General features: G+C 40.8%; 1 long non-coding RNA gene across 1 annotated transcript in view; it reads left to right on the top strand.

Moving 5' to 3' along the window:
• The window catches only part of LOC121517679, a 60,790-nt gene extending 34,200 nt beyond the window's left edge, over positions 1-26,590 (top strand). The window contains exon 4 of the long non-coding RNA XR_005992570.1: positions 26,262-26,590. This is a non-coding gene — a long non-coding RNA (uncharacterized LOC121517679). The remainder of the gene's footprint in view (positions 1-26,261) is intronic.
• The last annotated feature ends 1,167 nt before the right edge of the window (positions 26,591-27,757 follow it).

Below are 27,757 nucleotides of genomic sequence, written 5' to 3' on the forward strand. Positions count from 1 at the left end.
TAGTCATAAGAATGTGTCACGTTAGGCAGCATAATAGCTGCATGAGGCAGATTAATGGTGGGGCAATCTTGTGGTAAAATAAACAAAATGTTTTGAAAACTCAGTCTACTGAAAAATGAGAGTTCATATGAGCTTTCACACCACTCCAAACGAACCGGACTATCCAGGAAAATGGAATGGAGTTCATTTTAAGCAGACCAAACAGCTCTGGTGTGAATGCAGTGTAAAACAGAATACATGTTAGTGGTCTAATCCGGGATTAAATTATAGATAGAATGGAAAGAAGCTCACAGGGAAAGAAGATGTTTTTTAAATCTGTTTGTATAGACCAGTTTTATGAGTAGTAGTTTTATGAGATTCACAGTTACTGAGTATCTCTGTAGCTTTGTTAGCTTTTGGTAAGATAGCTCTGTAGCAAAATAATTTTTAGAAAACATAACGTAGCTTATTTAGCTTTTACTACGTCATGGGAATAGAATGTGGGTTTATGAGATTTGCAAAACTGTTAAAGGTGTACAATCATCAGCTACCTATGTAGCTTACGTAGCTAACAGCATCATAAGCTTTAGCCTTAGCTACACTAGTTGCGATAGTGTTTTCAAGGCAGAAAAGCCTTTTTTCCTGTTGGCAGACTGTTTACTTCACTTTATTAAATGGTTTTAATAAGGTTTTGCAGGTCAAGTTTTTGACTTCTATCTTTTGGTATCTGAACCCTTACCTTACCCCTAATGCTAACTGGAAGTTTAATCCAATTAATTTTGAAAATTTAAGCATGTATGCAGTCCTGACAGCAGCGTTGTCTCACAGTAATGTCTGCAGCCAGACTGTCTTGCTCTTATCTGCTTGCAACTTACAAAAATCTGCTGTTTGGGATTCGACATGCTGAATCAGAGCTAACTGCGTCAGCCTGCCTGATTCCAGCTGCTGCAAGTGATCAGTGACATCCCACATTGATTTCTAAAGTGGAATTTTGAAGCCTATACATGTCGGTATGTCAGACGTTTGTGTCGGACACTTAAACATTGGCCTATTTTTTTCAACGCTAGGGGTTTCTGCTTCGCTATAACTTGAAAAAACAGGTTCACATAACTGATTAAAAGAGAGATTTCTTCCTTTGATTAAAGTCTGCTGGCATGTTTTGCTTTTAGTTCAGTCCAAGTAACCGCAGCACTCTGAGAGAGCTTTGACATGTTATTGAACAGAGTGCACTGACTTGGTTTAATACTGTGCTTTTGCAGGTTGTAGATTACCTTCCCACCTGCTTTAAGTTTTAAGGCTAAACCAAGCTAATACTCACAGCTGTACCTTGAATGTTAAGCACAAACATTAGGCTGTTATCAATTCCCCTGATCAAATTCTATTTTCCCCAAACAGAGAAATGCTAATCAGTTCTCTCTGAGTAACAACTGCTAACAACCATCCTCATCTCTGCCTTCACTGGTCTCTGAATGTGTTAAGTGACTCCATTGTGATGAAAAGGGCTTTTTTCTCTGTTCACCGTAGAAAGAACAACAAATTAATTACACGAGAATAGTGGAAAATGGATCACTGAGATTGGATTAGGTTTGTGGTAACCCAAAACTTTGACACTAATTAAGTTTAACATCTACTGCTGAATCATCCGGGCTGCAGGCTCTGCCTTGTGAAATAAGTTACACACAAATATCAGGAAACCTCATGTATGGCCATATATCAAATTTCTATTGTCCACTGTGCCTTTAGTAAACAGCAGGAATCTTTCCAGTCCAAATGTTCCTAATTCAAGCAGATATTAGCCTGCTTTACTCCAGTTGTGATCCAGCTGTGTCTAAGAATTTTTTGTCTCCATGTGCAACTTAAGAGGAGGGGTCTGATGGAAAAGCGATGTCAATGACTGCCCTCGATAACACTGCCAAGCAGATGGATTTGCTAGACTGTTAGCAATGGCTGCCACTGATGTTGCACTTAGCACTTAGTGGCAGTTTTATCAGACCTTGACCACATTTCTTTATTAAAATAAGAGCAAAGAGCCACAACGAAAGTTTCTATTAGCAGAGATGTCTTTGCATGTCTCATGATAAGCTTTAGCATGAATTTTAACCACCATCAAGCTTTGTCTAGCCTGTATAGCTAAGGTTAGCACTGGAGCTATGCATGCCTACTGCCTCATTTGGTCTCGTTGCTCTGGTTGACCAGTCTAGAATGTGACAGACAGAACGCTTGTCCGATCACCTTCTTAGAATTTTTTAAAAAGTCCTGCCCTTCCCAAACACTTTGTATGGGAGGTTTTCTAGATTAATGTTAATCAATGCATGGATAATAAACAGTCTATCTGGTGTGTCAGGTTATACCCTTTATAGACATTAAGGTTTCATTCTACTGTGATGGCTCTTTAAAGTCAAGGTCAGACAATACATTTTCAGCATGATTATAGCCTGACTCAACAGTGGCAGGATTTTGGGACCCATTGACCCCAAAAATCCCATGTTTCATCATATGTAGAGTCTCATAGTGAACAACAATCAAAAACACATCTGAGACACCTTACAACCTCCAGGCAGAGAGTCTAGCATGTTCACGTTTCCTCCTTCCTTCTGTGATTTGTACCATATCAGTGACCTTGAATAAGAAGAGCACAGAGCTCTCTGCATGTGCAGCAGTCACAGATGTAAACAAACCAAATGACAAAGAAGAAGAGTGATGAAGCTGATGCTGTGAGATGCTGCAGTGAGCTAGAGTTAGTTTGTTGAGCTGTGGGAACAACATGCCTGCCTTTATGTTTCATAGTGGATGGAGTATCATGATGGACTGAAAAACAGAAATGCTGGAGAGAAATAGCCAACCAGTGGGCAACAGCAGCATCATTCATCACAACATGTGGATTGGCAGACAAATGCAATATAGAACAGTGACTAGAGTATGCTTGTTTAAAGTCTTGTTTATGGGTGTCCCCTTCTTCTTTCCAACGTCATCACATTGGTCGCAATGATTGATTGTGTCCCTCCGTGTTGTCTGTCACATTTTTCACACAAATGCATGGCTCTGTGATCACCTAATCTGACACATCCCAACAGACAAGAAATGTGAAGTGTGACCTCGGCTTAAGACCCCACAAAGGATGCATGTACTTCCGTATTAAAGAGTAGATGACAGGGAAGTTTCTAGAAATATCAGCACTGCTATATGATCCCTGACCTCATACTTGACACTGACTCAAACCAAAGATCCACACTTAACTTGAACTTTTGTGACTTTTGGCAGCATCTCTGGGGGAAAACAGTTCAGGGGCTGATAAATTCTCTTTAAAAGCCGCTCTTTTTGAACACAAACATCTTTTCATAACAAATCATTTATTTATAATGCTACTGTGAGCTGAACTTAGGCAGTCAAAGCTTTGCAAAGACTTCAAAAAAAATACAAAGGAAGCTATCAGAAATAAAATTTTGGGCATTTTACATAACTTCACATTTCTGAAAAACAGGTTTGTACTAGGCAGACTGCAAGTCTTTGAAGTTTGAATGTAATTGAGCTGGATTTATCGTCTTACACTGCAGCTTTATCACCTTCAATTTTTGTCTTGTCGTTTGTCTCTGCAATGATTTTATAACATTTGTTTAAAGCTACACCTTTAAGCATGCATAACTACACTTACAAAACAAAAATAGATAGGTGCAAAAGTGCCCTCGTGTGTACAAATGTGTAAAGATCTTAAAGGTCCTTGCAAATTTCCACCTCACTGCTTCTGTTGTCTCGCCTTGCTTCTCTTTTTTTCCTCCAGCTCTTATATTTCTCTCCTTTTGTCTCTCTGCGCTGTAGTTTCACTTAACCCTCTTTCATGTGTGCGTCCCTCCTACCCTTTTCCCTGTATTTCACAATGTGAAAAGTCACCCAGAGTTTTCCTTCTAGGGTTTTTGCGGACAGGAAGTCCATATTTAATGAAGTGACTCTCTTGTTAAAATGCTTTTAAGTGCTCCTGTGCAGAGCTCCAGGCTGGAGCAGAGGGGAGGCGGGGGCTGAGGCTTTTATTTATTCATTGGGCGGTTCAGTGCCTCTTCCCCGCTCCTGCTCTGTGAAGAAGGGAGAGGATTAGAGGAATGAATCCCCCCCTCTTCACCTCCCCAACACACACCCTTCCTCCATCTCCCTCGCTGGCCATGTTCCCTCCCTCGGGGGACACCCCTGCGTCAGTCCGCATTAACATCCATCAGAGCATGGTGCTCCGGAGAGGGACGAGTCTGTGTCCCACTGAGTCGCACATACATGCATGAATACTTGTGCACGAATCTCATCCACACCAGGGTGCAAGGCAAGTGCACCGAGTAGCAGGAAACACATTTTCAAACCAACACTTCTCATAGTTAAGTGTCTCCGTCACCCTGCTGCTTTTCCCGCCTTGAGCTAAACTCAAATGTTTATATTCGACGCTCACATTGGACTTGTTTCCAGAGAGCCCCCCCAACGTTTGAGTTACACAAGTGCAGCTGTCCCCTACTTGATCAGCAGGCGAATTTTGAACAAGTTTGAACAAGCATCTGAAGATTGTCGGAGGAGAAAAGGAGACAGAAGAAGAAGAAAAGAAAGTTTGTCGGAGTGAAGGCTGAGATGGTGCGTTGTGCTGATTCTTTTCTCTTTTGTGTGAAGTTTTTTAGGCTGTCTGCTCCCTCGTTATCTCTCCGCGTCGCTCGCAGAATGGGAGGGGAAGGCTGGATGAGAGAGGCATATCATTAACCAAGAGTGTTTCTACAACAAAGCGCAGACTCTATCAAATCCCACTCATTCCCACACACTGATGTCACACTCATCATTCTTTTGCACTGAACTGCTACGTGAAAAAAGCATGCCCTCATTTGTCGAAGGCACACATCATTTTTTTTTGTCAGCCTGACTAATAGAAATTCCTTTAATATTTTCCTCCCTCAAATCTTTAAGAATTTGGAGATACTAATGCGTGTATCTAAAATTGGATTTGTGAGGGCTTGACTGATGTGTGTGAGCGTGTTTCCATGCGTGGGTTTTGTGTGCATGTGAAAGCGCATGTGCATGGATTCTTATTGGACGGCTGCACTGTAGCCATGCAGAGGGATGCAGATTGTTTCTAATTCACCACGCTGACCTAGATTCAAAAATCAGACGCATTAAATTAGATATGTTGCCCAGTGTCAGCACGCTCACACTGAAACACGACAGTGTCTCAACCTACATGATCTCACCTTCTCTTCTTACTTCAACAGGTCCAACTTCGATCTATTCCAACATCTGCACCCCTCGGCCCCCCCTTTTTTCCTCATTTCACAGTTTTCCCTCCTCCTCTCATCTTCAAATCTAACATCAAACCCAAATGTTAAAATGCAAATTCTTTTTTCCTAGCTAGCTGAGTTCACACAAACTTATAATTGGATTCTGCCTATTAATATAAAAGCATTCTTCATGCTCATCATTCGATCTGGTATTAGGCCTTTGCACGGTATGCATGAACCGAGCGACCTTCCTCCATGATAAGGAAGAAAAATTGTGAGGCAGAGGAGGACAGAGAGGACAGTGGTCTCATTAGCATGGAAACACTGAATCACAGTTAACCAGAAAGTGAGATACTAATTAGCTATTAAAAGTATTCACCCCCGTGGATGTTTTATCCTTTTATTGATTTAAAAATCAATCATGGTCAATATAGTTTGGCTTTTTCAACCAAAAAAAGACCATAAAACTCTTTAATGTCGAAGTGAAAACAGAGTTCTATAAAATAATGTCAATTAAATAAAAATATCTAAGGTAAAATGAGTGATTGCATAAATATCCACCCCCTGTAAAAGGGACCTGACCTAATTCAACAAAGGTCCAGCCAATTTGTGCTAGTAGTCTCACACTTAGTGAAATTGGGATCACCTGAGTGCAGTGAATGTGTCTCAAGCGATCATAGTATAAAGACACTTGTGTCTGGAAGGTCCAGTCACTGGTTAATCAGTATTCCTGGCTACTATTACACCATGAAGACAAAAGAACACTCCAAGCAACTCAGAGAAAAGGTTATTGAAAGCTTTAAGACAGAGGATGGATACAAAAAAAAAATTTAAAGGCACGGAGTTCAGTTAAATCCATCAGCAAGAAATGGAGGAAATATAGAAAATATGTAAATCTTCCTAGATCAGGCTGTCCTCACAAACTGAGTGACTGTGCAAGGAGACTAGTGAGAGAGGCCACCAAGACACCTATGACTACTCTGAAGTTACAAGCTTCAGCAGCTGAGATGGGAGGAACTGCATAAAACAACCATTGCCCAAGTTCTTCACAGTCAAAGCTTTAAGGGAGAGTGGCAGAGAGAAAGCCACTGTTGAAGAAAACTGAGATTCAATTTCAACTAGAGTTCACCACAAAGCATTAGGAATACACCATGGTCAAGCAGAAAAAAGTTCCCCGGTCTGAGACCAAAATGGTGCTTTTTGGCCATCAGACAGGACGCTATGTTTGGCAGATACCAAACACTGTGCATCACCAAAAACACTAACCTGACACGCCAGATGGATTTGTTTCACACATCCATCTGGGACAGCTTCAATCGGAAACGTTTGAAAAAAGTCAGAGGCTTTGAAAAAAACTCGGAGTATGGTTGGGTAAACATTCTGTCTGTCACATCTCTATGGGCCAGTCAGAGCAACAAAACACATGATGTAGCCGCTATCAAGCTGGGCGTGCGCAGCAAATGACGAATAACGCATAACCTGGCAACAACAGACATGTAAGTACTCGACTTTGTCATTTTTGAGAAGAAATCAACTCACTGCTGTTCTCTGGTCTTCTTTTAACGAAGAAATGCCGTCAATTTCTGATAAAACTGGCACTTTAGCAGCATCCATGCTAATCTCTTCCTCCATAACTGCACCAGCTCTTGCTGCTGCTTGTTTACGTCATGACTCTGCTGCACCTGAAAGTACAGCCCCTTGTTCCTGATTGGTCCTGTCACTTTCTAACCGGGCCCAAACGGTTCAGATGGGAGCTTTGCAAGATGGATTCGCCAATGAAAAACAAGGAAACGGGCGTATCCATCTGCTTTGCAAGGTTACAAAAACACACCATCGCCATCATGAAGCACAGTGGTGGCAGCATCATGCTGTGGGGATGCTTCTTGGCAGCCGGCCCTTGAAGGATTGTAAAGGCAGTGGGTAAAATGAATATGGCAAAAGGTGAGTGGCTGAGTCAAAGCCCAGAACTAAATCCAGTAGAGAATTTGTGGATGGACTTGAAAAGGGTTATTTGCCCTCAATCCCCACGCAACCTGGCAAAGCTTGAGCAGTTTTGCAAAGAAGGATGGAGTAAAATTGCAGTGTCCGGTTCTGCAAGCCTGATTGAGAACTGTCTGCACAGACTCAGTGCTGTGATTGCAGCCAAAGATGCATCTACTAAACACTGATTTGGAGGGGTTGAATATTTCTTCAGTCAGAAAAAACCAAGGGGTGAATACTTTTTACAGGCAGTGTATATAATGTCTCTTTAAACACAATGTCTCTTACTATACTTTTGATGAATAAATTAAGTTTTACGTTTCACTTTCCTCTAGTCCTGTAGATAATCTAGTAAGAAATTAGCCAGAGGTTTAGGATTTCTTACAAGTAAAAATCAAACTGAAATCTTGATAGTAGGCTCACATCAGCAGAGGCAAGAGTTCATATCCATTTCATCATCATTTCCCCTACAGCTCAGAGAACATGTCAGAAATCTTGGTGTCATTACTGAGTCTAATCTAAACGTACAAAATCACATAACAGCTTTTACAAAAGTGCATTTTCTCATCTGAAAAACATTTCTAAACTGATGTACTACATGTCACAATCCAGCTCTGAAAAGCTTGTCCTTGCATTTATATCTATCAATTAGATTACTGCAGTGCCCTTTTAGCTTCCTAAAAAGTTGATAGTAAGGCTCCAGCTCATCCAAAACGGGTGCCAAAAGGGACAAAGATAATTGAACATATTACACCAATGCTGCAGTTTTCATTGGCTTCCTGTTAAGTACAGAAATGGTTTCAAAATATTTCTTTTAAGCTCTAAATGGTATGGCATCCCAATATCTTTCTGTCCTCACTGACTACAATCCAATCAGACCCCTCAGATCATCAGGTATGGGCCTCCTGGATGTGCCCAAAGTTGAAACTAAATACGATGAGGAGGTATTAAGTCACTCTGGTGCCGTCCTCTGAAACACCCTGCCTGCTGATCTGATTTCTGTTGAAACTAGTGGTGTAAAGATAAAGCGATCTGAATCGGATAACCAATCTTACACTGAGGATCCAAGTGCATTGGAACCCTGAATCAGTAAAAATGTAACACAGATCGACTGATGCACCAACTTTAACGTTAGAGCTCATTCACTGGGGCTCTGGTGCTTGTTATGCTAGCTTTTTCTGCCATGTTTAGGTCAGGATCTTCAATCATACATGACTCTCACTGGCCTTTCACCTTCAAACGAGTCTTACGGTAGCAGTCAGTGCTTGCTAGGTAGTTAAGTGTGTTACACAGAGCATCACCGATGCATCTTACAGTTACAGGAAGGAAACTTTCAGTGTCTGTTCATCCCACTTTGAAGAATGTGATTGGGTACAATGACAGCACACAAATTTCACCTGTTAAGACAGCAGAGCTAAAGTTTAGCTAAGTTGCTAACACTAGCAAGCAGCACAAACAGACCCAAAAAAATTGTATCGGATCGTTTTGAGGAGATATTAACTTCACTCTTAACATGCATAATCACCTTTTTGGGAGTGTTCCACTCATACTGCCTTGTGATTTGTCTCCATTCTGTTATTTTAGACCCCTCGTTTTGATTTGTACAAGAAAGTTGCTTTGCCTTCTATATACAATAGAAGGATGGAACATTCGTATGCCATTTTACATGGTTTACCTTCTTATCGTTGTTCTCTGCTGACTCCAAAAACCCTTAGTATCTGTAATTCTCAACCTCATGCATTCATCATGTACGAGATTCCACAAATTCTCTCCTCTTTCTTTTTAAAAGTTTCAGATGTTTTTGCTCTGTTGTGTTGGTCTGGCTGGTTGGTCTTACAGTGCTGCTGTCTTGGCTAGGACCCCCTTTGTTACTGATTTTTGTATCTTTGTGGGAATGCTTTTAGTTTAGTAAAGGACAAAGTAAAAAAAATAACACTGAGTTTAAATTTGTATGAAATGTGCTGTATAAATAAAATTGAACTGAACTGAAAGAGTGCACATCTGCCTGGTTAATGTGCGGTCAGTCAGTTTTACTTTCTTCCTCCTGGATTCTCTCAGCTGTTTTCCCTCTCTCTGCTAACCTGAAAATATTTCAACATTGGATAGATAGCAGAGGTGACCGTGCAGACTGCTGATAAGAAACATAGAGATCAAGCAACAAAACGGCAGAAAGGGAACGGAAAAGCAGAAAATCAGCGTACGGTGGTTTGGGAAGAGACAGACGGCCGGAGAGAGAGCACCAGATGCTGTGTGGGAGGGTTATTCAATTGATGATATCACACCTCTCTTTCCCGTTTTCTCTCCCTCTTTTCTTCCTATCACGAACACGCACGTTCACAAACGCATCCACACATGCACATGCACACCGTATTTGCCCTGTCACCTTCTTATCCTTGCATGACACGCCACCCATGATGCTCCCTGCTTCGTCCTGCCCTCAGTGGACTCTCCTGAGATTTGGCCTGTAGTGAAAACAGAAACAGACCTGAATAAGCAGCATAACATAATGTCTTTTCTAGGATTTGGAGGAGTGCAAAAGGAGGTTCACGAAGGCTAAAAAACATACCAGTTATATTGTTTTTACTCATTTGAAACAATGCACCTGAAACAGTTTGCTTGCGGAAACATCTCTCACACTCTCGGCCACAGTTTCTTGTCCTCTTTTCACTTCTACACTCACAAGTCGAAACTGTTCCACATGCTTCCTGCCAACCTAAAAAGGCCCAAGAAAACGAGTCTCATTAATTAGCTTCTCATTTGTAAATGCAAATGAGCTTAATTAAAAAATAGACTCTCCTTTTGCGGGCTTCAAAGAGAGACAGTGAGGCCTAATCAGGAGGTTTGTTCAGCTGTGGCACTAATGAGACATATTTGGCCTAACGAGGGAGCGATGCCCTAATTTGTTTATGGTAATGATATGAAACAGTGCTTGTCCTTTTGGTGTATCTGGGAAGGGATCAGTCACATGCATGCCTCCATACGCTGTACCTTCAGGGTTCGGTACAGCGTTGGCGAGGTGTTAAAGCAGCCTTGTTAAATCATTTCAGTAGGTTAATTGGTTTAATTAGGCTGATAGAGATCATTGGGGCAATGACTCAATGTCAATGCATGTATGGGCTGGTGAAGAGCGTCAATGTAAAGGTTGTGAAGTGAACAAGAAGAAATGGAACCTTCTTTTGCTATGGCAGGGATCACTCACTCTGCCCTTTGATACAAGAAGTCTAGGTTCTTTGCAGATGATGTCAGGCAGCAGCAGAGAACTCCAGTTGGGGGGCAAGTAGTGATTTCTGCATAGAGAAACACTACCAAAAGGTCATGTTTTGAGCTGTTTATGACTGTGCCAAACACCCAAAGTATGAAAATATAAAAAATATTTTCTTAAGCTACTTTTGTATCTCAGAAATAGTGAAATATCCAGCCAAAATGTTTTTAAAAGTTTTTAAAACTCACAAAGAAAGCAGGCAGGAATTTAAAAAGCCTCTGTCTAAAGTGTATAGTCTGTTTCCACAAAGCCGTCTGGTTTGATTCAGGCCAGTTTTGTCATGGTTAAGCACATTAAACTGATTTTACCCATGTTTCCTCAGTTGATGTCCATCTCACCAACCTTCAGCCTCTTTTGTTGTTGCAAGAAATGTCTTTTAAGAGATCCAGATCATTTTTGTTTAGCTCAGTAAAGCTGGTTGTTTGGCTTTTTAAATGTGGATTAAATGGTAAATGGACTTGAGCTTGGATGGTGCTTTTCAAGTCATTTGACTACTCAAAGTACTTTAATTCCGAACGCCACACCTATCTAACCTTGCAAAGCAGATGGATACACCAATTTCCTTGTTTCTCACTGGCGAATCCATCTTGCAAAGCTCCCGTCTGAACTGTTTGGGCCTGGTTAGAAAGTGACAGGACCAATCAGCGACAAGGGACAGTGCTTACGGGCACGGGCGCGGCAGAATCGTGATGTAAGCAAGGAGCAACAAGAGGCCGGTGTTGTTATGGCGGAAGACATTAGCGTGGATGCTGCTAAAGTGTTAGTTTTATCAGAACTTGATGACATTTCTTTGTTAAAAGAGAAACAAAGATGCATTATGCGGTTCTATATGGAGTTTATTCCTCAGAAGCTGTGCACGCACACCTGGCCCATAAAGATGTGACAGACAGAACGTTCATCCAGTCACCCTCCGAGTTTTTTTTCAAAGGCTCTGCCCTTTCCCAAACGCTGTATATCGAAGGTTTTCCACATGGATGTGTGAAACACATCCATCTGGCGTGTCAGGTTAACACCTATCCATTCACACATTCATTCACTGATGGCCACTGACTTAGCCATCAGTATTAGCTGATCCCATCCGTACACTTTCATACCTATTTACACGCCACTGGCAAAGCAGTGGGAGCAAATCAGGGTTAAGTGCCCAAGGATACATAGACATGTGACTGCAGAAGCTGGGGGATGAAAAAGGGAACCCACAACCTTCCAATCGCAAATGGCGGACCCTACCAACTAAGCCTATTCACCCTACAAAGGATGCTGAAAATGAAACTGGCACTCAAATGGGAGCTAGCTACCACGACTACCTTACAAAGTTGTGTTTCGTGGCACAGGCCTCTCGTGAATGGCTCTTCATCACTCAGTCCTTCTACCCACAAGGTTTATTAGGTTGACATCTACCTTTTCAATTAAAAGCATGTTTATGACAAATCGAGGGTTTTTTGTGTTTAAAGGGCTCAGCTAGCCTCTTAGCTCAGTACAAGACTCCCCAAGACTCTGTCTCCCTTCGTCTGGTTAGATTGATGGCCTCAACACCAGCTAAATCAGTTGACCTCATCCCTACATTGACCCAATAATCATCTCGATATTAAACTATGTAAATCCATTTTTTTATTGCTGTGGTTTTTGTTAGTAAATGCCTATTTAAGATTTGCTGCATTATAATTAGCTGTGGCATGCCAGCTCCAGCTCATGCATATAAGGCATATGTGTGCCGCATGTTGGCTGAATCTCCCTGCTACCACAGCTGTGCCTATCTTCTTAAGTTTCATCTCAATAATTTACCCTATAAGTGACTAAACTCAATGTATAACTGAGCCGAGAAAAATCTGAACAAAAGCGCTAGAGTTTCCCCCACAGAAATGCCAAATGCTTTCTCTGCTTTTGTTTTAAAAAGAATGAACTGTTAGTGTAACCACACTGTAACACAATATGCTGATGCTGACCTACATATCTTCTTAAACAATGTGAACATAGCTCTCTTTTTCATTTTCAAATTTATTATAGAGATACATGCAAAAAAGGTGAGGCTGCTTTTTTTCAAGATTCTAAGTAAGACATTCTCCTGTAAGACACAATGCTAACATTGGCAGTCTGAAAGCTGAAACTGGTTAACATGCATGCAGAAATAAAAATCAAGCCATAACACAGCGTTAAGCTGCAAGCATGCACCCGGTCTGAAACTGTTCTTAGTCTGGCATGCACACCCTTCAGTCCAAGCAAAACTGTTACTTTACATGCATGAAACGCTCTGCATGTTGGTTGATAACTTTTGTTTGGACTGATATATCTCAAAACTATTTTTGCATTTTCCTCTATGTTCTCATACCCCCCCCCCGCAGACACCACTAACTACTTGAGCTACGTTAGTGTGTTTTCACTGAGGCAAAGCTTTATTTCTGTGAGCACACTGTTAAGTCGGCCATATTAAATGTTTGGTCATAAGGGTTTGCAGGTCAGGTGAGTTATTTTTGGTGTAAAGACAAAAAGTTTGTAATAGAGATGATATTTTACTGTCATTTAGGCCGTTTCTAACCCACTCCACTTTGAATAGGTCACCTTAAGTTTGCAATAATTTGACGTTACTATCAGGTTGTCTGACATCTTCTCTTTATTTTTGCATAAGCTTTTGGAAACCTATCTAGGGAGGTACAATATGTTCTGCTGTGGTTCTTTTGTTCGATTCTTGCTATTTTATTTGATGTATGCAATCAAATAAATAGATAAATAAGTAAACAAATAAATAAATGAATTGATAAATGATTGAAAGTCAGAGCTTGTTTTGATTAGTGTGCTATTGCAATTACTATATCTCATTAAAATACAAAGTAACACAAAAATAAAAACCAATTGTAACAAACCAATATAAAAATGAATAAATAAATAAATCTAAAAAGTTCAAGTGGTATTGCTTGGAAGTCTCATGCAACTTGTGTGGGTACATATGCTATATGGCCTAAAGTATTCAGCCATCTGCCCATTACACCAACAGGGACTGTAGTGACATTGTTTTCAAAGGTCAGGCACTGATGTTGGAAGAGAAGGCCTGGTTCATAATTTCCATTCCAGTTCATCCTGAAGGTGCTATGGGGTTGAAGACGGGCCTCTGTGCGGGCCACACAGTTTTTGTGCGTACATTAATGCCAGTGGAAGTTTATAACTCTTCAGCTATAGAATCAGCAGAGTGTTGGTGACTTTTATGCACCATGTGCCTTAGCAGTCGTTGAGCCCACTCTTGCTGTTGTTCCTAAATGCTTCCACCTTCTAGTATTATCACTTCTTCAGAACGACTCATTTTGTATCACAAATGGTTTGAAGTGGAGACTGCATGGCTAGATGTTTGATTTTACACACCTGTTTCAACAGGTCTGATTGAAACACCTGAATTCAATAATTACAGGTGTGGCCAAATACTTTTGTCCACATAGTGTGTTAACTATGTGTGTTAGATTTGTATGCTTTTCTTCACACTCTGCATGCATACATGTGAATTTGTGCTTATGTTTGTGATGGACAGGCTTCCTTCCTCTATGTTGTGCACTGTTGAGTGCGTTTGAGGCCGAGTGAGATGGCAGCGTGGCTGGCCCTCACTGATAACTAGGCACAGTTGGAGCCCTGTGCGCTGTGCTTTTATTCAAAACACACCCGCACGCATGCACATGCATACACACATGCACGTTAATTAATCCCAAAACGGATGAGAAACTGAAAAAACAGTCTCCACTTTTAATTGGACTGAGTGTCGTCCAAGCATAAAGAGAAAACAAGCTCAATCATTCTCCTCCATCTTGTCGCTTGTTGAATTATTGATAGACGGAGCAAACTGCACTGGAAAATGAAACGAGGAAAAAAGAAGAGCTGCGTGTGTTTGTATGTTAGTGATAAAATTTGATTATTCATGTGTGAGGCATGCTGTGTGGATTCTGCTAACAGAGTGAGGAGGAGTTTCTCCATGGCGACTGTAGAGAACCTGTATGTGCCAGACAAGCCAGCTGGTATCTTGTTGTCCAAGTACACAATGCTCCGGCAAGGAAAGAGAGAAAGAAAAATAACTTGAGTACAAGAGGCAGAAGGCATTCATTATTCAGTTTGAACCACTGTGCAAATGCCTTACTTCTCCTCCCAACTTGCACACATTCCCTTTCTGACCCTTTTTGCTTCCCGCCGACTCTCTCTGAATAAAATCGAATCATCTCTAAATATTTTTCCTACATCCTGAATAAGGCTGTCTCTATGAAAAGCTTGAAAATTGATATCAGACTGGCTTCTTCCCAACTGTTGCTGGAGTTCATGAGGAGAATTTGGCATCTTTGCCTCCCATTTATTAAAACATTGGCTCTGGTATACATAGCTGAGGTCAGCGAGAACTGGCCCTTCTCCCTTATAATTCATTGTTTCACTTTAATCCATTAAAGAACAGATAGCTTTATACAGGTGAACCTCACAACATTAAATGAAAAGTATAACTTCAAATATTTCCTGGACTTTCTGCACTCTAGTTAAATAAACTGATTAAATTGTTGACCTCCACTGTGTCGATACCACACACAGATAATGAGAATTGGGAAATCCCTGAATGGGCTCCTTTGCTTTGACAGTGACTAAACATGAGCCACGAAAACTTCTTGAGGCCAAATAGAGACCTTGAAATATTCCCTTCATCAATTAATCTCCATTCAATGACACACTGCTTTACTTAGCCAACCATTCAGCCTCCTCTGGCTGCTATAATTGTCCCAGTTAATTGCTTTTCAACTCTCTTTGATTACAAGGTCGCCTCTGAATGGCTGGTGTACATGGCTCAAAGTTCCCTCTTCTCTCAGCCCTCATGCTTTTCTACTACCTCTTATGACCCACTCCCATTACCCCCTCCCTTTGGTCACACAGGGTCTTACCATTCTTTCCTTTCCTTTTCTTCCCTTCTTTTCTGTTTCCTTTCTCTTCCTTTCCTTTTTATTTCATCTTCTTTCCATTCAATTTACTTCCTTTCCTAACCAACTTATTTCCTTTCCATTTCTTTTCCTTATCCTTCCCTTCCCTTTCTATTTATTTTATCCTATTTCATTTTCATTTATTACTTTCCTTCCCTCCTTTTTCTTCCATTTCAGTTTCACTTTCATTCATTTCAATTTCCTCATCTCCTCCTTTCCATTCACATCATGTTTGTTGCCTTTCAGTTTTTTGTTTCTTTCCATTCCCCTTCAGTTTTTGTTTCTACTTAATTTCCTTTCCTCTCCATTTCTTCACATCTTCATTCCTTTTCAGATATTTCATTTCCTTCTCTTTTTCATTCCATTTAATTTTTATTTCCTTTACATTCTTCTCCATTAGCTCTCTTTTCTTTCCATTTATTTCCTGGCTTACCTTTTTCTTTTAACTTTACTTTCTTACCTTTATTTTTTTTCAGTTTCATTTCTACTTTCTTTCATTTCCTTTAGTTTTTTTCTGTTCTTTCAATTCCATTAATTTTTTTCCATACCCTTTCTTTACTTTACTTTCTCTTTCTTTGCTTACTTTACCTTTTCTTTCTTTCTTTACTCAAGCCTTTCTTTCCTTTCCTTACCCTTTCTCTCCTTTTCTTCTGTTTCCTTACCCTTCCTTTCCTTACCCTTTCTTTCCTTTCCTTACCTTTCTTTCCTTTCCTTACCCTTTCTTTCCTTTCCTTTTCTTACTCTTTTTGTCCTTTCCTTACCCTTTCTTTCCTTTCTTTTTCTTACCCTTTCTTTCCTTTCCTTTTCTTACCCTTTCTGTCTTTTCCTTATCCTTTCTTTCCTTTCTTTCCTTTTTCTTACCATTTCCTTTCTTTTTCTTACCCCTTCTGTCTTTTTCTTACCCTTCCTTTCCTTACTTTTTCTGACCCTTTCTGTCCTTTTCTTACCCTTTGTCTTTTCCTTACCCTTTCTTTCCTTTCTTTTTCTGACCTTTTGTCCTTTTCTTACCCTTTCCTTACCTTCCATACTCTTTATTTCCTCTGTTTTCCTTATCCTTTCTTTCCTTTCCTTACCCGTTCTTTCCTTTTGTTTATTTTCCTTATTTTACCCTTTCTTCCCTAAACCTATACACTTTCTTTTCTTACCATGTCTCTCTTTCATTCCAGTTTTTTCTTTTTTTTCTCCCTCCTTCATTTTTTCCATTTCCTCTTCCTTTCTTCCTGTCTTTTGTTGTTCCTTGTCTCACATTTCCTTTCCATTTATTTCCTTTTCTTCCCTCCTTTCATCTCCTTTCTCATCAGTTATATTTTCATTTCTTTTTATTTATGTTTTATTTCATTCACCTTTTCTATACTTCACTTTCCATTCCCACATTTCCTTTCCCCTACTATTCTTTTCCTTTGCCCTCCTTTCCTTTCCTTTCCTTTCCTTTCCTTCCCTTTCCCCCTCTTTCCCCTCCATACCCTTACTTTCCCTTTCTTTTTCCTTCCATTTTATTTTTTCTTCCCTCTCAATATTTTCCATTACCTCTCTTTCCATTCCTTATCATTTCTTTCTTTCTTTCTTTCTTTTTTCCCTGTTATTTTTTCTTTTCCATTCCCTTTCCTTTCCATTCCTTTTTGCAGTGTTATTTCTTTTCATTTCTTTTCTTTTCTTCCCTCCCTTTTTATCTCCTTTCCCATTCGTTTTTTCTTGTCCTTTTATTTCCCCTCCATTTCCTCTCTTACCCTTTGCATTTCTATTTTCTCCTTTCCTTTCCTTTCCTTTCCTTTCCTTTCCTTTCCTTTCCTTTCCATTTTCTCAGTCCTTTACTTTTTTCTACTGTTTCCTTTCTGCTTCCTTTGACTTCTTTTCCATTTCCTCTTCTTTTCTTTCCCTTTCTTTTGCGTTTCCTTTTCACTTTTTTCTTTCCATTTATTTCTTGTTCTTCCCTCCTTTTTCACACCTTCACACACATCCATATTAACTTCCTTTTATTTCTCCTTTTTCTTCTCCTCTAACCATTTCCCTCCTTTCCTTCCTTCTCTAACTCTCCTTTCCATTCTTACTTCCTTTTAATTATTCTCAAGTATATATCTCTTTCCTTACCATTTCTTTCCTTCCCTCAGTTTTCTGTCTCCCCTTCATTTCTACTTCCTTTCATTTGTGTTTCATTTCCTCTTCTTTCCTTCTCTTTTCTTTTGCAGTGCCTTTCTCTTCTTTCCTTTTGATTTATTTCCTTCCCATCAATTTTATTTTCATTTCTCTTCATTTCTCTTCCAATTCCTGTCCTTCTCTTACCATTACTCTCATTTATTTTCCTATCCCTTATCTTCCTGCCTTTTTTTCTCACAATTTCTGTTATGTCATTTTAACTCAGTTTTCTGTCAATCCTTTATTTTTTTCTGTTTCATTTCTGCTTCCTTTGACTTCTTTTCCATTTCCTCTCTTTCTTGCCCTTTTCTTTTGCAGTTTCCTTCCCTCCCCTAGCCATTCCCCCTCCTTTATTTCCTTTCCTTAGCTACTTTTCCTTCCATTCTATTTTTTCTTCATAATAATTTTTCTTTTACCTCTCTTTCCTTACTGTTTCTTTCTTTCTTTCTCCTTTTCTTTTGCTTTCTCATCCATTCTGTTGTCATTTCCTTTTATTTCTTATGCATTCCCCCTCTTTCCCTCACCATTCCTCCCTTTCTCTCATTCCTGCTGTTTACCTTCTCTCCTTTTCTTTCCCCCTCTCCGTGTTCCAGCTTCAGTTGTCAGAGATGTGATTTTCATTAACCTCTCCATCACAGCTCTGTGTACATAACGGTGTCCTTTAACTGTTCAACACTTAAACATAAAATACATCGGTCCATTCTGAGGATGTAAAAGATTTGATCCTGCTGTGAAGGTTATAGTTGAACATACTCTGTAGTAGAAGCACACAAGAATTTTAGGATTATGTGCAAAGAGAGCTGTAATTGCTGTTCCATTTCTTGTCACATCAGAAATGGTTGTTTTTTTTAACATGGTGTTAAAAATAAGAATGTTTTTGTGGTGGAATGTCTTAATGCCTGAGGAAAGTGTGCAGAAATAAAGATCTAGTGCTATTTGCTCTTGAAAAGGGCGCTGCTCCACATCTGTCCCTGACGATTTATGCACTGCTGAGGTCGGTTAAGGAAGCTGAGTCTATGATTTGAAAGAGACAGGGGTTTGTGTATGTGTGCCTGTCTTTCTCCTCTCCCTCCACAGCTCACATGGAGGCGACAGAGTCCCTCTCATTACTGAGCAGCACAGCCCCCCAAACAAAGGCTCACGCACCGACAGAGGCGTGTGTTCAATACCGATAACTGGTGTGGCCTCTCATCTGACACATATTCACAGAAACAAACACAAACACAGGCACGGATTCAAGTCCAAACAAACAAACAAACAAAAAAAACACACATCAGAAATGCACGCAGTATTAAAGGCGGACCTGCAAACTCTTGTGTGGAACAGAAAGTGATTGCCGGATTACGCTGCACCAACTTGAATATGCATCCAAGCTTTGCATCGTCAGCATCGGCTTTTGTTCTCCGTGTGGAGAACAGACACACAAAGCCGCTCCGACATCAAAGACTCAACAGAAATAGCAAATTGTAAAATAGTAAGTGCGGTTCGGAGGGATGCCACTGGGTTCCTGCAGAAGGAGAAGAACCGTGCAAACACAGCGTTATTTCTGCTCCACTTAAATGTTAGCTTCTCCTCATCTGGCCTTCTGTATGTTTCACACCTGGCTGGATAAATGTGCCACTGGGGTTCCATGTGTGCTGAGGGGTGAATAGTGGACACAAACATGCTCTTTTTACTCCCTGACCTTTACTTGCTCAAGCTGGTTCTGCATTTTGGCCTTGTTTGCAAACCAGAGCATTGTGAGATCATCAGAAAATAGCATCTTTGAAATAAATAGCCAACAGTCAGGCTCATTGCTATAAATAAATACCTTTCTCCTTCTGTGCAGACCATGTGGTACAAACAGGCTGTAGAAACGTTACCTCCTGCAGTGACTAATATCTGCAATCTTCCTGCCTCTCTGTCACACACAACCACAATGGCTTGTTTATCTTGCTGTCATATTTCTTTGACGCTATGTCGCTTTCTGCTGAGATTTGCCCCTAAAGTCCCAACATATAGCTAGATGAAGGAACAGCAGGAGGCAAAATGAGGGTCTTTTAAAACGTTTTTCATTCCCGTGCATGCAAGCGCGCACATCAATGAGCGCATATCTGTGGTGAGCACAGGCATGGCAGATTTTTCCCATGTGCGTTTAACTATCCATATTTCAAAGGACACTTCATTGCAGGTGGCACTGACCTGTTTTGCAAATGAGTTCAGGGTTGAGGAATAGTTAGGGAACAGGCAGATAGCGTGCCATATCTCACACTGATAATGAGAAGGGAGGAAATATGAAGGGAGAGAATGTAAAAGAGGAGTTGAGAAAGAAGAGAGCGAACCAGAGCGCAGGAAGGGAAGCCTAAAATATGCATGTCATCATGTGGATGACTGATAGCTTTCTGTGAAAGCTTCTCTTGATGCGCGCGAGCAAGACGGGCTTCTAATTGAGCTCTGCTGCCAATCACAAGTGCTCACAGTGTGTGTCTGTGTGTTTACTTTCAGTGCTACTGAAGCACTGAGCATGCACACAAAAACTCCGTCTTTGATCATCTGAGTGAGACTGTTCCTGCCATGTTCGACAGTAATTAGCTTTGTGTTAAATGTAAGAGAGAAGAGAGATCAAGCAACCAACCAACACATGATCAGTGCCTGGACAGGACTAACCTAACCTATTAATACTGTATGACTGACCCATGAACTGCATGAAACATGGATGTAGTCTCAGTGATGTCACACAGTGGTTCATGAGGGAGTAGCATCAAAAATGGTGGATGGAAACGCTCTCTCAATCTAACGTTCCATCAATCCAGAAAGAGGCAGAAAGGTGAAGCTGAGGTCTCATTTATGCTCTACATTTGAAATGCAAAGATACGGGCAGAGCTTTCTATCTGTACTCTGCATTCTTTTCGTCTGTATTCCTGGGAACGGCCTATCAGCAGGCTTGCAAGCAGCAGTTTCAGGACTGTTATTTAAAGACCTGCAGATATCAGGCCTTTAAACGAGCAGATGCACTCTGTTTCTGAGCTTTTTCTTTGTCATGTGAGCGCCTTACAGGGCATCAAACTTTATAATGGAGACTACAGGGTTAAAACAGTTCTGCCTTGTAATTTACACAAATGCCTTTGTGTAATCTGACCTATTTTTTATAGTTGTTGTTATACATTCAAACAAGACACAGTTTACATTCAAGAACACAGTTCCCATTGGCTGTCAGACTGAACAGGTTGCCTCTACACTAGGTAAATTTGTTAAACCATGGGAAAAATCCTTTTTTTGTTAAGTGTAGGGATGGTTCTCAATTTATGTAGAAATTTTCTGTTAAAAATTGCAACTCATGTACTTGTTTTTTTCCATTCTTTTATTCACTTCCTGCCCCCCATCTGGCATGTACACATCATCATAATCACATGACTGCAAACAACCTATATACTTTTGGCCTAATAATATTAAAAAAAGATTACTTTTTAAAAAAAGGTACAGTCTGTACCAACAATACATGAGATACTGATATTAAATCTGTCTTTTCAATCAGGTTGTTCACATTCTTACTTCTAAAATGGGCTTTTTAAAATGGGTGTTAATGGGAATTCTTCAGCTTTGAAGGAAGCCTCAAGAGGACACTTAAAGAACTGCATGTAAATAACTAGTATAAGTATGGAAGGCAGGCATCCTCTTTACCTTTAAGAGCAAACTTAAAACATTGATTTTCATAAAGCTTATACTTAAGGCTATGACAACTCCTACTCATGCTGTTTTCATTTTAGACTGCTGCGGTGCCTGACACACAGCTCTTGTCTCCCTCTCTCTTGCTCTGTCTGTATGCATTCATATAAAATCACTGAATGTCACAGCATGACTGTGAATCTTCATGTACTATTAAGTTTACTAACCATATCTTCCTGGGAGTTCCTGTAAGCCTTGTCTTATAGGTTCCACCTGACTTCTACTGCTACACAAGGGCGTCTGAATACCCCTGTAGTCTAAATTATGAATTGAATCATTATTAATCTCTCCTGTTTGTCACATTATGAATTCCACTATTTTGCATGTAAAACCTGTTTAAAGGAAAAAAAATAACTGTTTCTAAGGGCAATTGACTTCCTTTATGGATAAAGACTGACTTTTATTTTGAAAAAAGTAAGGAAATTTGGATAGATAAAATATTTTTACATTAAATTTGCTAAAGAAAAAGGAACTTGTTATAGATTTAAATAACCTGGCATGACAGATGACTGTATTATATATCCATTACATTGGATATATTTAACATTCATTGGGGGAACCTCAGTGGATGCTCAATTTCATTACTGGCCAATCTGACAAAATGAGGTAGTTGGCATGCTCAGTTCTGGCAGGTGGTGGTATGCACGTAGCTGGTTTACAACCCCACCAAGGAGAAGAAAGAAGACGAAGCAATCACGGCAACCACTCGGGTCATGACCTGATCGAAGGTTGTTCTTTGTTTTAACCCGGCAAAAAAGTCGATCCTGCAGCCATAGATGATTTAAAATCACTTTTTAAGATGCCAGCAACGTTGCTCTTCATATCTGCACATCTACGTACAGCTCAGAGGCTTGAATGGGCTCATGCGGCACAGATACGGCAGTTTTTTAGGTGACAGGAGACTTTTATTGCCTTTGCATTTCATCTCACTGACTCCAACTTGTGTTCATCTGTAAGGTGAGTAACAACAAACTGTTTATTGACTAAATTCTGATGATTTTCTGATGAATGTGAACAAACTGCTGCGCCATGGAAAGAAGTTTAGTTTTTAGAAAGACGTCAAAAGGCTGATATGACGCTCTGTCCCGTATCCGGGCACAGTTGCATTCACATCTCATCCAAACCATGCCAGAGTCCACTTGAATCGTGCTTGAGACCACCTCCCCAAGTGGGCTTGGGCCCGGTGCCTGGCGAGGTCCGTTTGCATTCACTCTAACCAAAATGAACTGGACTTCAGGCTCAAGTGCACTCTGATCCAGGACCAGACCCCTAGTGGGAATGCCACCTTAATTTACAAACATTGGTGCTTGTTGTTGGATAAAGCTTAAGCCGAGGCTGGTAGGGAGAAGTGCTAAACATTTTCCCTTATCAAGAAAAGCTTTCATTGTGGTTCTTTGCTTCTCTTTTGATAAAGAAATTCTGTCACTAATACTACATCTGAGCTGTTAGCTTCACCTGTAGCTCTCACTGTTACTGGCTTTCAATTTGTTTCTTTGCTCGTTTTAACAAATAAACTTACTTTATATCGCTGTGGCTGCAGAGAGACGCTGCAGTAGCTTCACCAAAGTTGCTGAATAGGACAATAAAACATGCAGTTAATGCTACAAAAAAGGCACTAATTATGGACCTTAATAACATCGTGACACCTCAGCAGACGGCTGATCAACATGAGTCTTTTTCCTATCTGAATAGTTTTACATTACTTCTGTAACTTTGCCTAATGTTGCTTTTTTATGTGCTGGATTGATGTTGGGTCTTTGTAAGTAATATAACAAAGAGTATAGTCTAGACTTGCTCTTTTTGTAGTGTGTCTTGAGATAACATTTGTTATGAATTGGCACTACACAAAAAACCATTGACTGATTGATTGGCTTCATTTTTCTACACCAGAAGTTGTATCAGTGAAGCAACACAGTAATATTTTCTGTGTTCCAAGGCTTTTGTTGCAGAGTCTCTCTACTGTTATGTAGTGTCAGAAAAATCAGAGAAATTGGATTTTGACAGGGGAAATTCCTGTGAAGCACTGCTCCACAGGAATTTCATTCAGAGCATTCACCTTGTTGTCTTTGAACCATATCTGTGTTTAGGTCATTGTCTTGCTGGAAAATTAATCTTCTCCTAAGAGTTTTCTAGCAGACTGAATAAGATTGTCCTCCAAAATGTTCTTATATTTTGCTGCATTCATTTTACCCTCTACCTTTACAAGCCTTCCAGGGCCGGCTCCCCAGAAGCATGCCCACAGCATGATGCTGCCACCGCTGTGCTTCACAGTTTGGATGGTGTGTTTGTGGTCATGTCTAGTGTTTGGTGTCTGCCAAACATAGTGTCTTGTCTGATGGCCAAAATGCACTGTTTGGTCTCATCAGACCAAAAAACTTTTTACACTTGACCATGGAGTCTACCTCCTTTAGGACTCTCTCACTAGTCTCCTTGCACAGTCACTCAGTTTAAGAGGACAGCCTGATCTAGGCAGATTTGCACAGGTGCCATATTCCTTCCATGTCTTGATGCTGGATCTAAATGAACTCCTGGGGGTGCTCAGTTATTTTCAGTAGCCTTTTCTCTGAGATGCTTTGAGTGTTCTTTTGTCTTCATGGTGTAATGGTAGCCAGGGACACTGATTAACCAGTGACTAGAACTTCCAGACACAGATGTCTTTATACTACAGTCACTAGAGACACATTCCCTGCTCTCAGGTGATCCACATTTCACTAGTTATGGGACTACTAAAACCAATTGGCTGGACCTCTGTTGAATCAGGTCAGCCACTTTAAAGGGGTGAATATTTATGCAGTCACTTATTTTGCCTCATATATTTCTATTCATTTGACATTACTTTGTAGATATCTGTTTTCACTTTGACATTAAAGAGGGATATTTGGTTAAAATAAGCCAAATTATAGTGACCATGACTGATTTCTAAAATCAATGTAACACTAATGCATCCAAGGGGGTGGATACTTTTTATAGGCATGTATGTATGTACACAGCCCAACACAGGCACCATGTAGACAGGAAGTGACCAACAACACAGGTAAAACGAGGGAAAGAGATGAAATGATGACAGTATCCTGACAAAGTGGCAGAAAAAGCTTTCTATACTGTGTTCAGATCTCTACGATTTGCTCTAATGCTTTGCTTTTGTTTGTGTCAGTGCTGTCCACATTTCAAATTAAAGCTTGGGAAGACACAACAAGTATGAAAAAGCGGCTCTCAATGTTGGAGCTGGGAATGTCAGATTACCAAGCAAAGAAAATCTTAAAAATGAAACAAGAATCAAACCAGAGATGTCAGAAGACAAACGCATGGACTTTTTGATTTTGTATATAAGATGAAGAAGAAGAAAGAGACTGTAAATTCAGTGCAAGTGTCTACAGTGTTATGTGGATTTATGGCTTTCAGTCCATAAATCACTTCAGAAACATAAAAACAACTGAAGCACATCACCTCATCATTGCAGCACGATGACCGTGTTGACCTGCTAAGCAGCAGAAACACATTGAACTGCTGTAGACACAGAAAGTGGATTCCCAATAAAAGCATTTAAAGGAGGTTTTGTCTCTGTGTCTACCTTTTACCTCCAAGTAGGTCACAGGTTTTCAAAAATGAAGCTGGGCGTCTCAAGGCCTCGCATTCTTCTCTAAAAGCTGTGAATAAACAGGAACAGACATTTCACGTATTTCTATTGGCCTGCATTAAAAAAATGCTCTTCCTGTTTGAATGGCGTGATGCTTTTTTTTCACTCTCCCTCCCTCTGCTGGTCCACTGTCTCAGCACATACAGACACAAGTAGCTCACAGAGGAGTAATATCAGTGTTTCCCACCTCCCCACCATGCTTTATTGCCCCTCTTTTCCCCTCGCCTCTCTCTCCCTCATGAATAAACATCCCTTACATTCAGTCAGCGCTGGCATGAAATGGCCACACAGCCCCTGGCACACGCAGGAGTGATGCCGCAATCATTATTCCACTGCAGTGGTCCCACACAAGCATATTTCACCAATCATGTGGCTCTCTCCCCTGGCTTTTGTTTGGATGACTTAAACAAATGATGTGGCAGCAAGGAGGGCCCGCGTACCACCGCTCCCCCTGTTAACACGGCAACCGTTGACACGGACACAGCAAAAATTTGCATAAGAGAACGCTTGAGTGGGACCGGCGATTCCAACGGGGGTCTGCATATTTTTCCCTCTCTTTCTGGAGGAAAGTGTGTGTGTGTGTGTGTGTGTGTGTTGGGGGGGTGTAAATGAGGGTTGGGGGGAGGGGGGTAAATGGTGAAGGGGGGGGCAGTGATGTGTTATTTTTGGTTCTCCAGCTTTTCTCCCTCCTTTCATCCTGTTCTCTCTCTCACTCCTGTTCTTCCCTCCGACTGCCAAGTCGTCTTTTCTCTGGGGTTTAGTGTTGGATTGGGAGTAATGAAAGATGCACACATGCCATGAGACTGGCTGGGCTTTCAGCAATAGAGATGGAGGAAGTCTATTTGGCAGAGCTGTTAAACGAATACAAGGCGAGGGTGGCATTGAAAGAATCAGCACAGCTACTAAATCACATCCACAGAACACCTGAATGCTCAGATAGCCGCTAATAAAAACAGTGTTTGCATGAAGTAAATACATCACAAGATTACTATTTAATAGGGATAATCTCAGTGTGGAAGGACATTTAAAATGGTAATGTAGGAGCATTGATACATCTAAGGACAGTGCTGCTGATGAAGGTGAGGAAGACAATCAGGATAAATCTTATTTCTGTTTTGGCTTTTTTTGTCAGTGTTAACATCTGAAAATAGAACGAGGAGTGCTGCATTCAGAGAAGTTAATCATGCAGCCTGAAGGGCCACCGCTCTGTCCTTTTATGTGCCTATCTCGCTCTACATTTCTCCTATCTCCATCTCTTTCATTCGCCTTATCTCGGCCCTCTTTAATCACAGCATATCAATGTGACTGATACATCTAAGGGATCTATTTGCGTGCTGTTCACTTTGTGAGAAAGTTCTATTTGATTTCCACGAATTTGTTTCTGGTCTGACTTTCAGACTTCTCGCCGTAAGACGGCAGCCAGCAGGAATACCAAACAATCAAAACAGGCAACAATATCTCCCAAAATGTTTGGAGTCCTGAGAGCGGGTGTGGCCGTGCAAAGGTTGTCTCCATGGTAATAGATGCGGGGGTCATCTCCTACGAGGATGGATCATCGCAGGGGGGTGGAGAGGTGGCCGCCAAGGTCGCGGACCAAGGACAAGGCGAGAGTGATTGCAGCCACCCAGACAGGAAATCGAAGAGGAGCACTCCAAGTGGGGGGTCGAGGAAAAAGGTGCAATTTCACAAGCCAAATTACTTCTGGGATGGAGGAGAGAAAAATATCACAGCAATAACAGCAGCAGAGAGGAGAAGGAGGTGGGGGGTGGAGGAGGAGGTGGCAGGGAAGAGGAGAGATTATTCTTAAATAAGGCTCAAATTCATCAAACATATATGCAAACATGAGTAAAGAGAATCACAAACTTTGTATGTGAGTTTGTATCCGAGTGGTTTTTTTCCGTGCACTTTATCAAGCTTGGTTTATTTCTGAGACTGATGCCGGCTGTGACTAGAAAATATTGATTGGATTGTGCAACATGTTCCGCTGCAGCCCTACCGATTTCTTTTTCTGTTGCCTCTCTGCACTCCTCCTCTGCTCTCAGCATTAGTATGTGGAACAACAACGAATCAGTAAAGTGTTAACGAGAAAATATGACAACATTAAATTTCTGCCTCCCTGCTCAGGGTTTCCCCCAATGCATCTCACTCAGTGTGCCCTCTATTTTGTGCAGAAGAGTGTGTGTTTGTGTGTATCTGCAGGCTGAGAGCATTGAATCATTAAGTCCACAGTGCCACTGTGCCCATTGCCTCATTGCACCTAATTAAGCCCCTTTTGTTTCCTATCAATTAACATTGTAATTAAAACTAGTCGTGCTTCTGTTTACCCAGAGTCTGCTGATTTGAAGGAAATGACACACAAACAGTGAAGTGCAGGAATTCAGCTAATAAATGCCTGCATCACACATGCATCCATACATCCACACACATCAGTGCTGATGTTAATATGCACATGTTTAGAGAGATACTGCACATGCACTCCTGCAACATCAAAGCTGAAGTAGGCCTCTCAATTTGCTGGGAGTGATAGAACAAAAGGTGCTGATGGAGCTGGGAAATGGAGCAGGATACTTTTGTGTGTCAGTGCTAAAGTGTGTTCATGTGTGTGTGTATCTGTGGGATGTGAGCCACTGTTGAGTCGTTAACAGAACCGAGGGATTCACCTCCCGATAATCTCGCACTAATCACCTAATCCTGCATCCCTCAAGTGAACTGACGAGAGAACAAGAACATCAAGTGGAAGCCAGACAACATGAAACCAACACTCACTGACACACACACTACAAATACACACACACACACACACACTATGCAGCATAACCGTGCATGTAGAAAAACTAATAAGTCAAACAATTAAGCGCTACTCCACCCTGCCCCCCCCCATCCTCCTAAACAC

This window comes from Cheilinus undulatus, linkage group 11, assembly GCF_018320785.1.
Source record: "Cheilinus undulatus linkage group 11, ASM1832078v1, whole genome shotgun sequence".
NCBI classification, from domain to species: domain Eukaryota; kingdom Metazoa; phylum Chordata; class Actinopteri; order Labriformes; family Labridae; genus Cheilinus; species Cheilinus undulatus.